This window comes from Balaenoptera musculus, chromosome 15 (genome assembly GCF_009873245.2).
Source record: "Balaenoptera musculus isolate JJ_BM4_2016_0621 chromosome 15, mBalMus1.pri.v3, whole genome shotgun sequence".
In the NCBI taxonomy this organism is placed as follows: domain Eukaryota; kingdom Metazoa; phylum Chordata; class Mammalia; order Artiodactyla; family Balaenopteridae; genus Balaenoptera; species Balaenoptera musculus.
Genome location: NC_045799.1, coordinates 68,359,583 through 68,369,115, shown reverse-complemented (window position 1 = coordinate 68,369,115; position 9,533 = coordinate 68,359,583). Strand labels below are relative to the sequence as shown.

At 37.9% G+C, this 9,533-nt stretch overlaps 1 pseudogene; it reads left to right on the top strand.

Annotated features, from left to right (window-relative positions):
- The first annotated feature begins 5,725 nt into the window (after positions 1 to 5,725).
- LOC118881762 lies at positions 5,726 to 6,704 on the top strand (annotated as a pseudogene).
- Positions 6,705 to 9,533: the final 2,829 nt, after the last annotated feature.

Below are 9,533 nucleotides of genomic sequence, written 5' to 3'. Positions count from 1 at the left end.
AGCATTATCTCAAATACACTTCTAACCTGCATCATATCTCACAAAAATATTAGATTAATTGATAATGAGAATTCAAAATTATAAATTATGTCTTTCTCATTCATATAGCTACCACGGAGATGCAAAAAGCTGGTTCATTCTTTTCCCACAAGTGGTTTTACTCAACTGTAAAACAAAATATTGGCTGTCATCAGTACAACAGTAATAGTTCCACCATCTTTGTGTGCCATTTGTGCTATGCAGCATACTATCCTGACATTAGGTTTGCTTATGGCTACTTTGGCTTTCTCTCTCAGCATTTTATTTGTCCTGAATTTGAGGCTGGTTTTATAAGCATGTTGGCCATAGCATGACTTGTATCTGTTGGTGCTGCTGCCTTGGCGTCTTTGCACTTAGAAATAAAATTAATCAATTTCATACTAGAAAATATTATTTTGTGCTTGGTCCCAGAAAAACTACTGGTTGACCTATAAGGTTATGCTATTTTGGAAATGATGTAAAATCTCTGAGAGCATCACGAAGCTCTCTGACAGAGTTTTCTAATACAGAGTGTGCAAGGTGGGATAAATCCCTTGTTCAATAAAATCCAGTTTTTAGATATTCATAGCCACACTTCCTGTTCACACTTTCCCTTTCAGCTGCTTGGGTGAAATCATCACGTTCACAGATGCTCTTGTCCCAATAGATCCTGAAGTCCTGTTCACTAATTATGCTTCTGAATTGTAGAGTTTATACTACTATTTTTATCATTGCTTTTACACTTCAATGAACCACTTTTTAGTCATTAATCTATTTTTGTTAATCAGAGCCATAACACAATAGTAACAACAAAAAATGCAAATTTTACACACATAATAATATTCCAATGATATAGCTAAAATAAACTATATCCTAGTAACTGATTTTAACTACACCTTGTTAAGTGTCTGACCAATTTGATCCATCCATATGCATGAACCATTATTAAGAACATAATGGTATTTGATAATTTTTCTTCCATTTCAAATTCATAAAATTTTAAAGAACATATCTTTTTATTACTTGCGCCACAGAAGCTGCCTGAGGACCATTAGTTTTACAGGTTAATTGATCACATTTTAGAAACACTGACCTAAAAGGCCTGAACTCTTTGACATGATATATAAGCCACTTCATAATCTAGTCCCTTGATTCATATAAAACAATAGTTGTTATTAGTGTGTATACACACACACACATTGTTATTAGTATAACAATAACAATAGCAACAACAACACTTTCTATTTACTGAGATGATGCCATGTGATCAGGTGCCTTTCTAAGCATTTAAAAGGGATTCTCTTATTTCAAACTCACAGTAACCCTAGGAGGTAGGTACTAGTTTGTTATTATGAATTTACAGATAGGGAATTATGAATATTACAGAGGTACTTGCTCAAGATCACAGAGCTAGTAAGACGCCGAGCAGGAATCTGATTCCAGGCTTGTCTAACTCTTAAGGACTATATTACCTGGCCCCACCCTGCCTCTTCAACCTCCCCTTCCTGTACTCTCTCACAAACGCACACAGCCTCTGTATGCCCCAGCCAGGCCACACTACCTTCCATTCCCCAGAGAAGAGGTCTTCCACCTGTGTCTGTGCCCATCTTGTTCCTTCTGTCTGGAATGCCCTCCGTTTTTCCTCATGTCACCCTTGTGAACTTTCATTCACCCTTCAGCACCCAATTTAAGAGTCTCCTCTATGAAGACTTTCCTTCCACCCACACCCCAGATTTTTACCTTGTCTGTAATATCAGCCTAAATTTTATTTCTTTCCATTCTCCAGACAAAAATGCAAAAATGTCTAGAGTGACAGCTGAGTTACTAAGAATTATAAGATGACAGAACATAATTTACTACATTGTACCTGATTGTTCCCTGGTCTATCATTAGTCGACTCCAGTTATTGATTTACGCCTCAATGAATAGGCAATTCCTTACCTTAAAATGTTATTCTCAGGTGGTCAGAGGACAGAATTAATTTTTATTGCATCTATAATAGCAACTAGTTAACTTCATGAGGCACAGGGAATACATTCTCTATTTTACCCTCTCCAATTTACTATCGGAGAGTGAGATCCATGATAATAAGTAAAATTTCTAAATTCACTGGCGCTAAGAACTGGTAGGGATATTGTTTTATGGATACTTAGAAAACACAGCTCTATCAAGGTGGCAAGAATATATCTTTAGGTCTACTGGTAATTAAGGAAGCTGTAAGTTAATCAGTTATATTCTCTCTGAAGAGAAAGTAGGGGCTTCCCTGGTGGCGCAGTGGTTAAGAATCCACCTGCCAATGCAGGGGACATGGGTTTGAGTCCTGGTCCAGGAAGATCACACATGCTGCGGAGCAACTAAGCTCACGTGACACAACTACTGAGCCTGCTCTCTAGAGACCACGAGCCACAACTACTGAGCCCACGTGCCACAACTACTGAGCCTGCACTCTAAAGCCCACGAGCCACAACCACTGAAGCCCGTGCATCTAGAGCCTGTGCTCTGCAACAAGAGAAACCACTGCAATGAGAAGCCTGCACACCACAATGAAGGATAGCCCCTGCTCACCGCAACTAGAGAAAGCCCACATGCAGCAACAAGACCCAATGCAGCCAAAAATAAATAAATTAATTAATTAATTAAAAAAGAGAGAAAGTAGAAGGTGGTGGTTTAGAGCAACGGTCTCTAAACTCTTTTGAACACTCACTTCAGCAGTAGACATTTGAACCTGCACCCCTGCAAATGTGTGTATTTATTTATAGTTTATGTATGTGTACTACTGAATTAACATGCAGTATATTACAAAACATTCACGAAATGGAAACGAAAAGGAATGAGGTAAGGAATAAATAAAAATAGAAGTTCCACTATTTTCCTTCCTTACCCAGAGGATCATCTTGTGTACCTGCTGGGATACATTCACACTACTATTGAAGACCAACAGTCTACAGATCAGTCACTGGACAAATACCAACTGGCCCCGGTGGATCCAGATGCTGGGCTCACCCTAGTGGCCCCCAGCACCTGGTTGGCCCCTGTGGACCCAGGATCCAGGTCCAACCATGCAGACTCTGGTCCCAGACCCATCACTGCAGACCCAAGCACCAGGCCTGCCTGGTGAATCCGGGCTCCAGGTCCACCCCCAAGGACCCAGGCACCAGGTCTTCCCACCTGCTGACCCAGGCACCAGGCCTGCCCACTTATGGATATCACCTAGAATCTCTGGATGGGCTGACTGGTGAAGGGCTTTGCCTACTGAAGCCAGTCTATAAAGCCATTCTTCAAGTGTGTAGACACCAACACAAGGCCACAGTATCATGAATAATGAAGAAAACATGACACCACCAAAAGAAACTAATAAAACTCCAATGACTGACCCTAAAGAAATGGAGATCTATGAACTGTCTGACAAAGAATTCAGAATAATCCTCTTAAAGAAATTCAAGGAACTACAAGAAAACACAGATATACAAATAAATGAAATTAGGAAAACAATGCATGAACAAAATGAGAGGTTCAACAAAGAAACAGAAACTATGTATTAAAAAAAAGTAGAAATTCTAGAGTTGAAGAACACAATAATTGAACTGAAGAATTCAATAGAGAGCTTTGGCAGATTTGACCAAGCAGAAAAAAGAATTAGTGAGCTAGAAGGCAGATCATTTGAAATCATCCAGTCAGAGAAGTCAAAGAAAAAAGAATGAAAGAGTCAAGAAAGCCTATGTGAATCATGATATACCATTAAAAGAAACAGTCTGTGCATTATTGGAGTCCCAGAAGAAGAGGGGGAAAGGGGGAAAAGAAAGCTTATTTAAAGAAACAATGGCTGAGAACTTCCCAAACCTGGGGAGAGATTTGGACATCCAAGTTCATGAAGCTAATAGGTGACTCTAAAATTTCAACACCCAAATCATGTTTTCCAAGACAACTTAGAATAAAATTGTCTAAAATCAAAGAAAATGAGATAATTTTTAAAGCAGCAAGAGAAAAAAAAAATCTCACCTATATGGGAACCCCCACAAGGCTATTAATGAACTTCTCAGCAGAAACCCTGTAGGGCAGAAGAAAGTGGGATAATATATTCAAATTACTAAAAGAAAAAAAAAACCGTCAAGAATACTTTACCTAGCAAATTTGTCTTTGAGAAATGGAGAGAGAAAGATTTTCCCAAACAAACAGAAGCTGAGGGAGTTCATCATGACTAAACCTGTCTTACAAGAAATGCTGAAATGAGTTCTTCAAGCAGAAATGAAATAACATGAAAATATATGAAAATATAAAAGATACTGGTAAAGGTAAGTATATAGTCAAATTCAGAATACTCTAATACTGTAATATGGTGGTGTGTTAATCAATTAACTCTAGTATAAAGGTTTAAAGGACAAAAGTATCAAAAATAACAATAGCTACAATAATTTGTTAGTGAATATACAATATAAAAGAGGTACACTGTGACATCAAAAACATAAAATATAGGGTGGGAATAAAAGAATAAGAGTTTTTGTATGCAGTCAAAGTTAAGTTATCAGCTTTAAATAGACTGTTACGTCTATAAGATGTTTTATTTAATACTCATGATAACTACAGAGCAAAAACCTACAGTAGATACACAAAAGATAAAGAGAAGGGAGTCAAAGCACTCAATTATGGAAAATCACCAGTTCACAAAGAAAGACAGCAAAAGAGAAAGAAAGGAAAAAGGGAACTACATAACAGCTGGAAAACAATGAGATGGCATTAGTTAAGTCCTTACCTATCAATAGTTACTTTCAATGTAAATGGATTAAATTCTCCAATCAAAAGGCTCAAAGTGGCTGAATGGATTAAAAAACAGAATCCAACTTTATGCTGCCTCCAAGAGACTTACTTCAGACTTAAGGACATGAACAAGCTCAAACTGAAGGGGTGGAAAAATATATTCCATGCAAATGGAAACCAAAAGAGAGCAGGAGTGGCTATACCTATATCAGACAAAATAGACTTTAAGTCAAAAGTGTTAACAAGAGACAAAGAAGGTCATTATATAATGATAAAGGGGTTAATTAATCAAGAAAATACAGCAATTGTAAATATATATACAACCCAAATCAGAGCACCTAAATATATTAAGCAAATACTAGTAGATGTGAAGGGAGAAATAGACAACACTACAGTAATAGTAGGAGACTTCAGTACCTGACTTTCAATGATGGATAGATTATCCAGACAGAAAATAAATATGAAACGTTGGACTTGAACTACACCTTAGACCAAATAGACCTAACAGACATGTATAGAATATTCTACCCAACAGCAGCAGAATACACATTCTTCTAAAGCACACATGGAACATTCTCCAGGATAGATCATATGTTCGATTACAAAACAAGCCTAGCAAGTAGCAAATGTAAGATGATTGAAATCATACCAAGTATATTTTTTGACTGATATGAAACTAGAAATCAGTTACAAGAGGAAAACTGGAAAATTCACAAATGTGTGGAAATTAAACAACACACTCTTGAGCAACCAGTAGGTCAAAGAAGAAATCACAAGAGAAACCAAACAATATCTTGACACAAACAAAAATGAAAACACAACATACCAAAACTTATGGGATACAGCAAGACTAGTTCTAAGAGGGAAGTATAATGCAATAAACATCTCTATTTAAAAAAAAAAAAAAAAGCAAGTTTCCTAAAGTGAATGAACCCAGCCAGTGCCTCTTGCAATGGAGATGGCCACGTCTTGAGAGTTTCCAACTCTGGAAAAATAAGCATCCTCAAGAGGCCCCAGAATCTAACAATAGCATATACACTTCCTTTATAGAGTCTCTTGCTGCTATGACTTGATTATCACAAGCTCCAGTTTGGTTGTATTTGCTACTTCCCTGCAGGTGATGAAAGCTTTCTTTGCTTTGGTGACTAATGGTATACAAGCTGCCCCTTTCTGGGATAGCAAAAAGCAAGGACTTGTGGGCATGTGTACTATCACTAATTTCATCAATATCCTGCACCGTTACTATAAATCAGCCTTGGTACAGATCTATGAGTTGGAAGAACACAAGATAGAAACTTGGAAGGAGGTGTACATACAGGACTTCTTTAAACCACTTGCCTGCATTTCTCCTAATGCCAGCATGTTTGATGCTGTCTCTTCATTAATTCAAAACAAGATCCACAGGCTGCCAGTTGTTAACCCAGAATCAGGCAACATCTTGTACATCCTCATCCACAAATGCAGTCTCAAGTTCCTCAAATTGTTTATCACTAAGTTCCCAAGCCAGAGTTCATGTCTAAGTCTCTGGAAGAGCTACAAATCAGCTTCTATGCCAACACTGCTATGATCTGCTGTATGTGGCTCTGGGCATCTCTGTACAGCATCAATTCTCAGCCCTGCCAGTGGTGAATGAGAAAGGTCATGTGGCAAACATCTTTTACAAGTTTGATGCTATCCACCAGGCAGCAGAAAAGATCTACAACAACCTAGATGTGTCTGTAGCCAAAGCCCTGCAACATCAATCACATTACTTTAAATGTGTCCTCAAGTGCTACCTGCATGAGACTCTGGAGACCATCATCAATAGGCTGGTGGAAGCAGAGGTTCACCGACTTGCAGTGGTGGATGAGAGTGATGTGGTCAAGGGAATTGTATCACTATCTGACAACCTGTAGGACCTAGTGCTCACGGGCAGAGAGAAGCAGCCCTGAGCTGAGGGAAGAGGGCAGGCAGCACCAGCGGATGTGCCCCACTCACTGCCTGCCTAAAGCTCTGGGAATCACAGATAAAACCCGGTGAGTGTTCCTTGCTCAGGAGTCCCCCTACCCTTCTACCTGGGAGCTGGAGAATGCATGGGGAAAGGAAGGAGAATAAATTTTTAGGTGTCCTTATCCTCACAGTACTCAGAAAAACTTTCAGTCTAGCCCATCCTAGTTCCTATCCTTTTATTCATATCCCCCTTTCTGGGAAAACTATGGGCTCTGTGCCCCCCCCAGAAAATTCTGATCTCTAAGAGATCCCTGGGCTTCACTTAGCCTTAGCCTCTATCTCTGCCTCTGACTCCACTATAAGATAATAGCACCATAAAACTCTTCATAAAGATATTTTCATTCATCCTGTTTCATGTTGGATGAAAGAGGCTAAATTCATTTTGTGACATTTCTTCCCACAATGGGAGTGGGGTGGATCATTGGAGGAGGGTTTTGGGGTGTCTATGCTGTATGCATGTGAAGGGAGATGGGAGTTAGGTGGAAGAAGAGGGCAGAGTGGTTAGCTGAGGTTATTGCTTTTCATGGTGAACCTAATTAAAATGACAAGAACCCATCCTGAGGGTTGTCTTTTCATCCTGTTTATGTTTTCCTTTGCTGTGCAAAAGCTTTTAAGTTTCATTAGGTCCCATTTGTTTATTTTTGTTTTTATTTCCATTTCTCTAGGAGGTGGGTCAAAAAGGATCTTGCTGTGATTTATGTCATAGAGTGTTCTGCCTATGTTTTCCTCTAAGAGTTTTATAGTGTCTGGCCTTACATTTAGGTCTTTAATCCATTTTGAGTTTATTTTTGTGTATGGTGTTAGGGAGTGTCCTAATTTCATTCTTTTACATGTAGCTGTCCAGTTTTCCCAGCACCACTTATTGAAGAGGCTGTCTTTTCTCCATTGTATATTCTTGCCTCCTTTATCAAAGATAAGGTGACCATATGTGCGTGGGTTTATCTCTGGGCTTTCTATCCTGTTCCATTGATCTATATTTCTCTTTTTGTGCCAGTACCATACTGTCTTGATTACTGTCATACAGAGTGAAGTAAGTCAGAAAGAGAAAAACAAATACTGTATGCTAACACATATATATGGAATCTAAAAAAAAAAAAAAAAAAGGTTCTGAAGAACCTAGAGGCAGGACAGGAATAAAGATGCAGACGTAGAGAATGGACTTGAGGACATGGCGAGGGGGAAGGGTAAGCTGGGACGATGTGAGAGAGTGGCATGGACATATATATACTACCAAGTGTAAAATAGATAACTAGTGGGAAGCAGCCACATAGCACAGGGAGATCAGCTCGGTGCTTTGTGACCACCTAGAGGGATGGGATAGGGAGGGTGGGAGGGAGAGGCAAGAGGGAGGAGATATGGGGATATATGTATATGCATAGCTGATTCACTTTGTTATAAAGCAGAAACTAACACACCACTGTACACTGTAAAGCAATTATACTCCAATACAGATGTTAAAAAAATTAAATTAAATTAAATTTTAAAAAATGACAAGAACCACCCCCCCAAAAAAGAGAAAGATTACAAAACTTTATACCTTAAGGAACGAGAAAAAGAAGAACAAACTAAGCCCAAAATTAGCAGAAGGAAGGAAATAACAAAGATTGGAGCAGAAATAAATGAAATGAAGACCAGAAAAACAATAGAAAAGATAACACAATTAAGAGCTGGGTTTTTTTTTAAAGATAAAAAGTTGACCAACCTTTAGCTAGACTAATTAAGAAAAAAAGAGAGGACCCAAATAACTGAAATTAGAAATGAAAGAAGAGACATTACAGCTGATACCACAGTAATGCAAAGGATTATAAGAGACTACTATGAGCAATTATATGCCAACAAACTGGATAATCTAGAAAAAATGGACAAATTCCTAGAAACATTCAAACTAACAAGACTGAACCATGAAGAAATAGAAAATATGAACAGACCAATAACAAGTAAGGAGATTGTATCAGCAATCAAAAACCTCCCAACACAGAAAATTCCAGGACCAGATGGTTTCCCTGATGAATTCTAACAAATATTTAAAGAAGAATTAACACCAATCTTTCTCAAACTCTTCCAAAAAATTGAAGAGGACAGAACACTCTTAAATTCATTTCACAAGCTAGCATGACCATGATGCCAAAGCCAGATAAGGATGCTACAAGAAAAGAAAACCAAAGGCCAGTTTCACTGATGAATATAGATACAAATATTCTCAACAAAATACTCACAAACTGAATTCAGCAGCACATTAAAAGGATCATACAACATGATCAAGTGGGATTTATGTCTGGGATGCAAGGATGGTTCAACATATGCAAATCAATAAATGTGATACACCACATTAATAGAATGAAAGATAAAAATCATATGATAATCTCAATAGATGCAGAAAAATACTTGACAAAATTCAACATCCTTTCATGATAAAAAATCTCAACAAATTGGGTATAGAAGGAATGTACCTCAACATAATAAAGGCCATACATGACAAACCCACAGCTAACATCATCCTCAACAGTAAAAGGTTGAAAGCTTTCCCAATAAGATTAAGAACAAAACAAGGTGTCCCCTCTCAACATTTTTATTCAACAGAGTCCTAGAAGTCCTAGACAGAACAGTTAGGCAAGAAAAAGAAATAAAAAGCATACAAATCAGAAAGGAAGAAGTAAAAGCGTCTTTGTTTGCAGATGATATAATCTTATATACAGAAAATCCTAAAGACTCCACCAAAAAAAAATGTTAGAACTAATAAATGAATTCAGTAAAGTTGAAGATACAAAACC